We start from the raw sequence: 13,706 nt of genomic DNA, 5'->3' as shown, positions 1-13,706 counted from the left end.
CTTGCTCAAGATGCATAGACTCACATTTGAGCTCTAAGGAGAGAGAGGTACTACAGGGCACAAAAGGAAACCACTGTTTTCCTTAAGGAACTTAGGACATGCTGTCTAAAACCATCTTTGTGGGCCCGCTGACAAAATATATTCTGTGTAGAACACAGCTTGTATCTGGGCTAGGGTCAATTGCAGGACACGCAACCCTTTCTGATCTCTCAAGTTTGTAGCTTGGGGGTGACAGCAGGCAACAATAGCACTGAGGTTGTTTCTCAAACAGGAAACAGCACTGAGCACAATGGCTTTGAGTGCACTGGAGAGACCTGCTAAAGATACCTAACAATATATTTGTCAGGGAGTTTTCAGGAGGCTAAGGCTCTCAAAAGTCTAGTAAGGTTTGTTGTTAGAGTTAATGTGACCTCATTGGTGCCCACTGATTCCTAACACAAATGATGACAGAAACCTAGCACCATACTTTGTTGAAGCCTTAATAAAATACATATCACTGTTGCATTGATGAGTGGATCTCTTATTTTATTCAGTGAATAAACCTTACTGCATTTCAAAAAGGTTTTGAGGCAGCTGGATACTAATTTAATGGAGTTGCCACCTGAAGCTATTCAGTGAAGGAAACAGTTTTTCCCTAAAACGTAAGAGACATCGCGATCAAAAAGCCTATTTGGTAAGCATTTATTCACAAGTAGTGTTACACGAAGGCTCCTCAAGAAGGCTTCACAAACATGACCCATGTCCTTCAGAATCCTGCAATCTAAAGTAGGCTAAGAGCTCATTGCAGGAATGGAAGGATGAAATTAAAAGTTTCTATTTAAAAGAATGAGAAAAGGAAAAATTAGCACTCAGGTACAGAAGCAGGTGTACTATACTGAATGTTGTATACAGCACATTTTGTTTTCTTTTATAATAAGACCCTATAGAAACCTTCTTTTCCCTTTACAGCATCTATTACCACCATTTTGCATTTTCGTAGCATAGGCACCAAAAGGGCTCACAAATCTCTCAAAAGATGTAATAAGGTAGAGGATATGTGCTATTTTGTTTGGTGATAGTCGATCTGTGATAGTCCTTCAAAGAATAGGTTAGTCCCACACTTGGTTTTGGGTTTCACTGATAACTGAGTAAGAATGTCCCAGAGGTGAGATGACCTGCAAAGATCTAAATAAAGAACAGGAAATGGATCAAAATTAGCCTTCATGAGTCTAAAAATATGAAATATCAAGGTTCTTTTTGTTTTCCTTTCCCTACAAGTAGTTTCTGACTTTCTCTCAAGAAATCATTCTTTTTCATTTCTAAAATACCCAACATAAAACATGGAAAATCTACAAATCTTGGTTTTACTTTTCTTCAGAATTCCTGTAGACTCTTAAAAAGGATTTATCCTGATTCTAATGCTAACAAAAGGAATGTGAAATTTGATCTTCTTCTGGTAGTAAATTAAATAAAGATTTTAGACACCAATCAAATCTCATACTACTTCACAGATGATGCAATGAAAAAATCAAAACCTGTTATTACAGTTCCCAATTAGTAAACTGTTCCTTTCCATTGCTGGGCTGGCAGATAAACACAGGTACTGTGATAAATGTGGAGATACAGAGGTTTGGGCCATGGTCAGACATTACACAGGTGTCCTTCATAAATGTCAGAGACAAAATCAACTATTCCTTGGAGACTGGAGTTTTCAGGGCTAAAGCTCTAGACACATTCATCACAGAAGCCGGCAAGATGCCATTGCCCTGAAGCAGAGCCAAGCCAAGCATGCTTAGTTACATTAAAATCTTGCAGCACATCTAGTAATCAGAGGCCCTAAAATGGAAACCCAAGCATTAGTGTAGAAAAGTCATCATGGGAAGTAAAATCACAGACATTCAGTTTCAACTTGTGAAGCTTATGAGAGAATTGCAGGCATTTTCTCTGGACTCTCTGCAGCAAAAGGAAATCAAATTATTCCAGGAGGAAAATATGCTGTGGTTTTCTTTTCCGAGGAAAACACAATTTGCTCTCTCCTATTATGTTTGACTGAGGTTAGAATTGACATTGTTGCCAGTGTGTCTGCTATTAAAAGTCTTGAATAAGCCTCTAAATAATGACATGTTAAAATACTGAGCAGAAACAGAAAACCCCAAAGGTTTTCTTTTTGAAGATAATATGAATCATTCATTGATTTCAGTAGCTTGAGACACTTATGTATAAACACACTTAGAAGAATTAGTGATACTATACATAACATGAGTCATTTAAAACCTCATCATTAGAAAGTCCAGTCATTAAACTTGCTCGGTTTGAGCAAATATTTCATGACTTGAGCATTCATTCTGTATTTCAAAGCTAGATCTACAACTTAGCTTCATTCTAAATGTTATTTGACCTAAATTTTTAGTTTCCTCTAAAACAGTTAGGAATTTCTCATTAAAAAAACATTTATTAAGAACAGCCAATAGAATTCAGGAAGTCTATACTAACCCAAGCACAAAATTCTGAGAGAATTCTAAGACAGTGATTAGCGATGGTTCAGATTAAACAGCTATAACAAAGACATCCAAAACAGAGTGGTTCAAACAAATGGAATTTTATTTCTCCTCCATGAAACAATTCATATACAGATGGCTAGTCCACAAAACCATCAGGGACCCAGATTCCTTGTATCTTTTTATTCTGCATCCCCTAAAATGTTGTCCTGCACCATGTGGTCAAAATAATTGGGTGTTCCAACCAGCAAGAATGGAGAAAGACACAAGATAGAAGGCAAGCAACTTATTTTTAAAGAAGTAACACACAAGTTGCCCACATCACTTTTGCTCACATTCTACTAGCAAAAACTTCTTTGCAGGGCCACAATCGATTATAAAGAAGCGAGGAAATACAGTATTTAGCTGTAAAGACTATGTGCCTCGCTAAAATTCAGAGGTTCTCTTACTAAAAGGAAAAAGAGAATAGATACTAGAGGACAATTGCAACCTCTGCCACAGACAGTAAGTATATCCTGAAGTGGTTTAAGAAACACTAATTCTATAAGATGTCAGCAAGTTGCCAAAAAATATGTTCTTTATATCTGGACTTATCAGAGCCTTTAATACACTAACATTTTTTTTTTTTTTGAGAGAGAGAGAGAAAGCGAGAGAGGCAGAGAGAGCGGGGAGAGAGAATCCCAAGCAGACTCCACACTGTTGTGCAGAGCCCAACTTGGGGCTCGAATTCACAAACCATGAGATCATGACCTGAGCAGAAACCAAGAGTCAGATGCTTAACTTACTGAGTCACCCAGGCACCTTTAATGCATTAACATTTAAACTTTAAGAGGGAGGAATAGATTTGCTACATTTCTCAAAGGTATTTGACCATGGAACCCATTTTTCAAGGGGTCATTAACATATTAGTGTTAATATGTGAAGGAACACATTTTGGGAACCACTACTCTAGAATGCTACATTTAAATTTATTAACTCTGGGGGTGCCCCCAGGTGGCTCAGTCGTTTAAGCATCCAACTCTTGATTTTTGGCTAAGGTCATGACCTCAAAGTTCATGTGATTGAGCCCCATGTAAGGCTCTATACTGACAGCATGGAGCCTACTTAGGATTCTCTCTCTCCCTCTCTCTGCCCCTCCCCAGCACACACCTCTCTCCCTGTCTCTCTTCAAAATAAATAAACTTTAAAACAACAAAATAATAAAATAAATTTATTAACTCTAGTTACATATCAAAATCTATCCAAGTGAAAAATGAAAACATTGTCATGTGTTCACATGCTATACACTTTGAAAGGACTGAAGGAATACACCTAAAGACTGCATATTTTAATTCTTACAGTGAACTCGTTAAGATTAGTTTGTGAAACCATCTTGCTTTTTCCTTAAAAAGTGGGGAAAGGGAATTTCTTTATGAAAGGCAAAATGGTTGTCTAGCCCAGGCTAAATTAGTAAGCCTCTAAAACCAGGTTCATAGGGCCACAACTCAAACAGCTTAGCCAAGTATCAGTTACACAGTGTTTAAAGTGCCAGGTCCCTGTCCTCTAACAAGCAAAGCTACAAGGCAGGGTCCAGTTAATTAAAGCCGTTGCATCACCTTGCAGACACATTGCTGGGATGCAGGATGAAGCAGTGGAAACTAAAGAGCATTATCTTTGCTACACAGGCCAAGAAAACAGCCTGAGACTAGTTCACAGTTCAGATTATCAGCAGAGTCATCACTAGTGATTATTTTTCTTATCTTCAAGGAAAGCCAAGAGTCTAAGACACTCTAATATCATCATACAAAAAATTACTACCTAATCTTGCCATTTGGGAAATGGATTTTTGTATCATTTGTGTGATTTGTGTTACCTGTGTCAATGGGTGGTCTCCCCTAGCCTGAATGGGCGCAGCTAAAATTGTGGTAAAAAGAACTTTGGAACTTGTGTTCAAAGTCTGACTTCAGCACTTCCCTCCTGTGCTGATGCAAACAAGCTATCTTACATGACCCTCAGCCTCCTCATCAATAATATGAACACTATAGTATCTACCTTATAAAGATTTTGTGAGCATAAAATGGGAAATTGTATATAAACTACCTAGCACCGTGACTGCCACATTATGGTAGTCCTAAAATGTTAGTTTTCTTCCATTTTACCACTCTTCCCCAGCGTAATGGTTAAGATCATGGGTAATGAAGACGTATATACCTAAATTTCAGTCCTTGCTCTGCCACTTGGTAGCTGTGTGACCTGAGACAGTTGTTTAATCCTTCTAATCCTCTGTTTCCTCATCTATAACCTGAGTATTTAAGAGTACTTACCTCATGGGCTTATTAAGGATGACATGTAATATTAAAGGGGTGCCTGGGCTCTAAGTGTCCAACTTCAGCTCAGATCATGGTCTCACGGATTGTGGGTTCAATCAAGCCCCACCTAGGGCTCCACTCTCAGAGTAGAGCCTGCTTTGGATCCTCTGCTCTCTCTCTCTCTCTCTCTCTCTGTTCCTCCCTTCTTTCAAAAATAAACATTAAAAAAAGAAATGTAAATTAAAAAATTAGTACAGTGGCTAGTATACATTGTACTCCATCAACACTAAGACTTAATTTTAAGATGCATTCTGATTTTACAGATGTTTAAATATGAAAGGAAAATATGTGCACCTTTAGAATTGATAAAATATGGTAGTAAGCACTTCATAAATATCAGTTGTTGTTATCAAGTATAATTTATTATTGAGGAGATTTATGGAAACCCCTGGGGTAGAGCTTATAGAGACTGGAAAGATCAACAACTTTAGCCCTGGAAAACTAAATGAAATTAAGAGAGTTAGCATAACAGCCACAATATAGTGTGATTAATGTAATAATAAAGCTATATCTATGGTAGGGAGAAACCAGAGAAAAAACTACAATAAACTGTGGTTTAAGATTATGGGGAAGGAAAGTTGGAAAGGAAAAACTTCACAAATAATTGATTCATAAAAAGGATTTTTGAAGAATAAACAAAGTATTTAGCAGCTAGGAAAGGACATCCCAGGCAGAAGAGAAAGCAACTGAAAAATCACCGATGTTGGAGAACACAAAATAGCTCAGTATTACTGGAATGTAAATTGCTTTCATCCAGGATGAGAGAGTTCACAGGAATCCACAGGGCCAGCAAAGATAAGCTCTCTTCATTCCCTAAAGGGACAGCTTCTAAGTAAAAGAATTTAAATCCATTCAGAGAAGAAACAAAATAAATGTACCTAATCGCCTAACCCTGTAGGATAATACAAAAGAGATGAATAAAATCTCTCAGGCAATAAGAAAAATAGACTTGGGGATCCTATTTCCCAGAGAAAAATATGTCCTAATCAAAGAACAAAAGATGACAAATTTGAGTGTCCTTCAGGTTTCTAAGAGACTAGTCCCAAACAAATCCATTAGCAAGTAGGTCATTCTTTAAAAAAAACTAAAACACTAAGTCAAGCACATTTTATTTCCATTCTAAATTTTAAAATTTACTTTGCTACCAGTACAATGATCTCTTCTTTTTGGTCTTAAAGCACATTCAATTTCATTCCAGTTCTTGCTAATATCAGTTTCTATATAACAATTACATTTTGTACATATTCTGAGTATTACATCTTTTACAAATGTGTAGACAATAATACTCTGACCACCAAATCATTTGGTATCAGTAGACAGTAGATCTTTGATCCAAAAATTCCAAGCAGAAAAGTCAAAATAAGAGCATGTTACTCTTTTTTTTAATGTTTATTTACTTTTGAGAGAGAGAGAGAGAGAGAGAGAGAGAGAGAGCAAGAGCAAGAGCAAGAGAGGGGCAAAGAGAGAGGGAGACACAAAATCTGAAACAGGCTCCAGGCTCTGAGCTGTCAGCACAAGAGCCCAAGATGGGGCTCAAACTCATGGACCAGGAGATCACGACCTGAGCTGAAGATGGACAGTTACCTAACAGCCACTCAGGCCCCCTGACCATGTTACCATGTTATTATTCAAGATATTTCATGGATAAGACATGGAATGAATCTCCCCAAGTTTCTGCTTCACTCTTGAAGTCATACACTTTCAGTCTTTCATATATACCTGTTTCTGACCACTTTGCATATATAACGAGAATTTTAAATGAAAGCAGAAAATGAAAAACACTAATCTTACATATCTTAACAAATTGTTTAGCTTTTGAATACCTTGTTTGGCACCGTGTGAAAAAGGGTATACTGGGATTCCCGCTGCAATATGACTGAGGGCCACATCGAGGTGTACACAGAATGGGCTGCAGCGGGGCTCCAGCAATGATCACAGCAAACAGAAAACCCTGCTTTCAGGGATGCCTGGGTTTGCTCAGTGGGTTAAATGTCCACCTCTTGATTTCATTTCAGGTCATGACCTCACAGTTCATGGGATAAGGCCCTCCGTCAGTCTCCATGCTTTCAGTGTGGAACCTGCTTGAGATTCTTTCTTTCCCTTTCTCTCTCCCCCCACCTTCACTTGCTTGCTCTCTGTCTCTTTCAAAATAAATAAGCATTTTTTAAAGTTATTTTTAAAAACGCTTTCAGGAAACATATGTAAACTAAGTCAAACAATAAAAATGAAAAGCAAGAAACCAAGAGAATAAATCCTACATTAAAGGATTTATTCTCTACCCAGAGGTATACTCTCTGTGGAAACAGCATTTGAGAGGCTACCCCAGGGGAGCCCCCTAACCCAAGGCACTGACATCTGTGGTGTTGCATAATCAGTGTCAGGGTTTGGTTGCACCAGTCTGTTCCTCTTACCATCCTTCCCAACCTCCAAATATAAATACCCAAAGGTACTAACCCTATTTTAAACTGCTCTTGACTATCAAAATCTTAGCTGGGATTGTGTGACCAGGCACTATGAAAAAGAGTGAGACTTAGGAGGATCAGAAAGAAAGAACAGGATACTCATAACAAAGAGGAGCATGTGCCCAGGGTCTGCTAATGCTCAAGTGCTTTCCATTCAAGACCCTTTTGGCTAGAGTTTGAAGACTTTCTCAAAATAGTCTTTCCCCACTTAAAAAGCAGGGTCTCCCTTTGGTTTCTTAATCCCCAATCATTGGTTGAGGTTTCTCTGCTTTTATTCTATTTCTTTTTCTTCTCTGAAAGAATTTCCTTAAATTCCCAATACCCTCCTCTGTTATGTTTAGGTTCCATAGCAATCCGTTGGGGGCAACATTTAATGATTTACAGCTTTGAGGCTTTTTTACAGACTATTTTAAGATCGTGAGGGAGATTTTCATGTCACAGAATTGAGCTGTGACAGAAATAGAAACAGGAAAAGAATTTCACACCTTTCTTTACACCCTTGCAGCTTTTGCCCCCTGTGCTTGGGGCCAACGGTTGGTCTCCATAGGAGCCCTTCCCTCAGGGTAATGACAGCTCTGAATCCGAGGCCAGGGCCCACTGAAGATGCAAGAGAGTATGGATGTGAGGCACTTGGGGAGCTCAGGAGGTTGAGCATCCAACTCTTGATTTTGGCTAAGGTCATGATCCCAGGGTAGAATGATTGAGCCCTGCTGTCACGTGCCACCCCTCTGCCCTGCTAATGCTCTCTTTCATTCTCTCTCTCTAAAATAAATTTTAAAGAAAGAAAGTTGGGATGCAACCTGGGCATGAGGAATTAACAGAGAATCAGTAATAATTAACTTCTCTTCTTCCAGCCATTCCTTGTCATCTGAGAGGTTATATTTGGCTTTGAAAAATGTTTTCTAGAAACAGTAGTTGCTCTTTTAACACAGGAAAGGAAAAAAAACATCTTTTAAAAGTTTATTTTCCACAAGGTCAGAGGAGGAGGGGCAGGGGCAGTAGAATATGTGCACAAAGGAAGTAAACAGTTAATAGCATAGAGAAGCAGAGACAGACCAGGGTGGGCAAAATGCGGGGAAGACTTTGCTAGAGTAGCTCTTGCAATTTGTGATCTACAGGCTGATCTCTTGATAGGCATTCTGTTTAAAAAATAAAAATTTCTTCACTGGATTATTTGTTTTTCAGGTGTGGAGTTTGGTGAGTTCCTTACAGATTTTGGGTACTAGCACTTTATCCGATATATCATTTGCAACTATCTTTTCTCATTCCATCGAATGGATCAAGATGTGGTTTATATATACAATGGAATACTACATGGCAATGGGAAAGAATGAAATCTGGCCATTTGTAGTAACATGGATGGAACTTGAGGGTGTCATGCTAAGTGAAATAAGTCAGGCAGAGAAAGACAGATACCATATATTTTCACTCATGTGTGGGATGGGAGAAATTTAACAGAGGACCATAGGGGAGGAGAAGGGGAAAAAATAGTTAAGGAGAAGGAAGGGAGGCAAACCATAAGAAACTCTTATATACTGAAAAAAAACTGAGGGTTGATGGGTGGTAGGAGAGAGTGGAAAATGGGTGATGGGCACAGAGGAGGGCACTTGTTGGGATGAGCACTGGGTGTTATGTGGAAATCAACTTGACAATAAACTATAATAAAAAATATAATATAATATAATGTGATATGATATGATATGATATGATATGATATGATATGATAAAAATTCACGGGGCATCAAGGTGGCTCAGCCAGTTGGGTGAACTTTAGCTCAGGTCATGTTATCACAGTTAATGGGTTCAAGCCCCACCTTGGGCTCTATGCTGATAGCTCAGAGCCTGGAGCCTGTTTTGGATGTTGTGTCTTCCTCTCTCTATGCCTCTCCCATGCTTATGCTCTCTCTTTCTCAAAAATAAATAAACATTTAAAAAAATTAAAATACCCAGGGAAAAATTATCTTCCTTATTATAAATGTCCTTTTCTTCCTTTCTGATGCCCTTAAAATCATTCTTGGGCACCTGGGTGGCTCTGTCGGATAAGCCTCTGACTTTGGCTCGGGTCATGATCTCACCATTCCTGGATTCAAGCCCTGTGACAGGCTCTGTGCTGATAGTTTGGAGCCTGGAACCTGCTTCAGATTCTGTGTCTCCCTCTCTCTCTGCCCCTTCCCTCTCTCTCTGCCCCTCCCCACTCACACTCTGTCTCTCTCCCTCAAAAATAAATTAACATTAAAAACTAATAATTAATTAATTAATTAAAGTCACTCATGATCTGAGCCTGCATCTCAATCTTGCTGTCTCACTGGCTGGTAAAATAATTCTAAGTTTTTAACTTGACCATCAAGAGCAGTTTAAGTTGAAAAAATGCTCAATTAAGCAAATTTAAGCTGTATTTGTATTTCCAGAATTCCTCTAATTTGCAGTGAGAGGGGTGGAATAGAGGTGAATACATTGCAGTGATTCCTAAATTTTTTTTTCCATCGAACTCTTTTTCTAAGCACTTTTATCTCTTCATGGAAGATAAATATTTATGAGGACATATTGGGTTCTATGCTAAAGCACAATAATTTGGTCTCAGGACCCTATTGCACTCTTAAAAATTAACAGGGACCCTAAAGAGCTCTTGCTTATTGATATTTGCCACAATGGAAATTAAAACTTAGAAAATTTTAAATTTGATTAATTCTTTGTAAAAGACAATAATAAACTTGATACATGTTAACATAAATAATATATTTTATTAAAAAACTATTTTCTAAAACAAAAATGTTTTGTGAAGAGATTGGCATTTATATTTTTGCAAATCTCTTTAATGTCCAGATTAATAAGAGACAACTAGATTCTCATATCTGTTTCTGAACTCCTTCTATTGCGCTAAGTCATGTAGTCTCTGGAAAACTCCCCTGTACACTCATGAAAGAAAAAAAAGGAAAAATGGTCAATGTCCTCTTAGTATCATTATAAAAATAGTTTACATCTCAAGGACTCCCTGAAAGAGTCTAAAAGATCCTGCATAGGACCCCAAACTTTGAAAACTGCTGGACGAAGGCATGAATGGCCTGTAGAAAAGGGAATGCGAGAAAGGAAAGAATAAACCATTTATAAACCATTTATGCCAAGAAACCTGCTCGGAATTTTCAGTAGCGTTAATTCACTTCACTTAGAAACCATTTAAGGCAGTAGTCATTATTTCCTTTGTCTATGCAGTTGAAGAAACAGATTCAGAAGGATTGTGTAATTTACCCAAGGTCAAACAGCTGGTAAGAGGCAGTGCCAGTTTGAGGCTGATTTATGGACACCAAAATATCTTAAAGAAGCAGATTTCAATGCTGCGTCACTGTACTAATTTTCTATTGCTGTATGACAAATTACCACAAATTTAGCAGCTTAAAACAACATCCATTTAGTCTCACAGTTAAGTAAGTCAGAAGTCCTAGAGGTGCCCAAATGAGTTCCCTGCTTTAGGTCTCACATTCAATCTATTAGCCTCATCCAGAGGTTCTGAGGAAGAATGTGCTTCCAACCGCAGTGAGGCCACAGGCCAGATTCATTTCCTCACAGTTGTGGAACTGAGATTCCCATGTTCTTGCTGGCTGCTGGTCAGGGGACCGCTCTCCGTCCCTAGAAGTTATTCTCAGGTCCCAGACTCTCGGCCCTCTCCATCTTCAAACCAGCAATGGGGAATCTCTCTGCATGCGCTTTAAGAATTCTCGCATCTTCTTCTCTCTTCTTCTATTTTCCAACTTTTCCAGAGCTGAAATACGTGTGCTAACCTCAGTTTGCTCTCTGTTCCAGCATGAAAGGATCCATCTGGGGTCAGTAGCCCAGTCCTCAGTGTCCGACATAGAGCCCAGCCGACAAAACCTGTTTCACAGCAACTGAGCTGTTCTTCCTAAACGTTCTGGATTCAAATAGTCAGCCAGGCTTGGCTTTTCCCCCGAGACCCTGTGGGTCCGTGTTCCCAACTTTAAATAAGGAGAGGGATTCACTTCTTCAGGTCACACTGCCAGCCCTCTTTCATCTGCTCTCAAAATGTCTTTTCTCCTTCTTCCTTTCCTCCTCATAAAGATAAATTCTGACCTTCTTATGTCACTCCTCTCAGTACTAAATTTAGAGATCATCTCTATAGAACCTGCTACAAAACAGCTTCATTAAGTGCATAATGCATGATTTTAGGATTAAAAGCTTTGGAGTTCTACAAATCCTAGTCAAAACATTATTAACTATTAAACAGGATTCATATTAGTTTTGTTTAGAGAAATTTATAATATTACAAAGCCATTTAAAGTGGCTGAAAATCAACTCCCTTTCCTCCTTTCCTGACGGGTTGTTGTAAAATTAATGCCATCCAAAAGGCACAGTATTCTTTATAAACAAACTCTTTTCTTTGCTTTACTTTTATTTATATACATTGTCACTTCTAAATAAAAAAAAAACATTAGAGAATAATGTCACTAATCATTGTCCATATGTAGATACTCATTGTGATTCATGTGGAATACTAACTTAATCGCCACTGGGAGTGGAATTGGCTCAGGGATATGTGAATTGGATTACAGCAATCGCAGAGCATGTAAAGGACAGAGACAAGGAAAAAAGAAAGGAAATAAAGGGAAAAGAGGAAAGGAGTGGGAAGAGGAGACAGGAAGAGCCAGGAAAAAGAAGTACAAACAGAACATAAACATACCATAAAAAAGAGCAATGATACCAGAATTATTATGCCTTAACTGACCAACTGATCAAACAAATAATATTTGTTTGATTAGGCACTTTCAGGATCTTCTGTTTGTGTCTGGAGGTCCACCCAAAAATTCAATTGTAAAAAATTCACATATTGGAGAACCTGGGTGACTTGGTCAGTTGGGCATCTGACTCTTGGTTTTGTCACAGATCATGATCTCAGTTTGTGGGTTTGAGCCTCATGTCAGTCTCTGTACAGAGCCTGCTTGGGATTCTCTCTCTCTGCCCCTCCTCTGCTCACTCTGTCTCTCTCTCAAAATAAATACATAAACATTAAAAAAATAAGAAGAAAAGGAAGAAATTCACATATTAAGCCATGAGTCAGGGGTAAGTCCCAAGGTTTTGACCTGAGGATCCAAGTGTAAATGCAATAAAAGGAAATTTCAGAATCTCTAGTCAATGTGCAACTGCCTTTTTGGATGTATATTCATGCATAGGTAAGAGTATTAATCTAAAAATCATACTTTTTTAGCCAAAAGAATCTGTGTGGTTTGCTCAAATGGTAATGTGATTATTGTTTCTGAAGAATGAAAATTATATAGGTCAATACCATCCTTTTGACAGCATTTGGGTTCAGATTATTTGCAGGTATAGACATTTTCTTTGATATTTCCCTTTCTTTTTCCAATCATTCACATATAGACTCTCATTCTTTGCAAGCCTCCTGTATCATTTTGATATAGTTTTGTTGTTGTTTTTGTTTGTTTTGTTTGTTTGATGTAGGTTTGCTCAGGCGGCCTTAAAAAAGTACCATAGACTGGGTAGATTAAACAGCAGAAATCTATTTCTTCACAGTTCTGGAGGGTAGAAGTCCAAGAGCAAAGTGCAGGCAGGGTTGGTTTTCTCTGAGGGCCTTTCTCTTTCATTTGTGATGGCCATCTTCTCCCATATCTTTACATACTTTTTTGTGTGGTTTGTCTCCTAACCTCCTCTTCTTGTGAGGACACCAGTCATATTGGGTTAGGACCCTCCCTAATGACTTCATTTTACCTTGGTTACCTCTTTGAAGACCTGATCTCCAAATTCACATTCTGAGCTACTGCGAATTAGGACTTCAATAACAAATTTTGAGGGGAGACATAATTCTGCCCATAATAGTGGTCCTTTGAGAAACTTTACTCTGATAAAATAAATTCTTACCTGTGAATATGTCATCTTAATCAACTGTTGCTGCCATCTTCAATGCAGATTTTTGCATTAAAAGACAAAACCCACCAAGCTTTTCAAAAATATAAACTCTGAAAGAAGAGTTTCAAATAGACAAAAGAACAAGCAAAGCCTAATTTATCCCATCGAGTTTTACATTCTATTTGTGACTTTCTCACATTAAGTCTGACTCTACCACCATGCTACCCATGAAGGAAACATGCCCCTGTTTTCTTTTTGTTTGGTTACATAAAATTTGCTTAATCTATTGCCTTTAATAAAAGAGAGTTGTAAAACATTTCTTTAATGTAGAAATAATAACTATAAACTCAGGTGAACTCTAAAAAAGCCTAACCAATGAATTACTGAAAATAATATTTAAATTCTACCTCAGCAACTCACATAAAGCTAGGTCACCTACTATTCATTTTGTGCCTTAGTTTCTTTATCTGTATAATAAGAATAGTAGTTCCCCTGTAAGTACAATGAAAGGAAACCCAAACCTTGTGGGTTTGGACTGCTAACATTGG

The sequence above is a fragment of the Suricata suricatta genome, chromosome 1, assembly GCF_006229205.1.
Source record: "Suricata suricatta isolate VVHF042 chromosome 1, meerkat_22Aug2017_6uvM2_HiC, whole genome shotgun sequence".
In the NCBI taxonomy this organism is placed as follows: Eukaryota; Metazoa; Chordata; class Mammalia; order Carnivora; family Herpestidae; genus Suricata; species Suricata suricatta.
The sequence above is the reverse complement of the archived record's forward strand: the minus strand, read 5'-3'. Positions refer to the sequence as shown.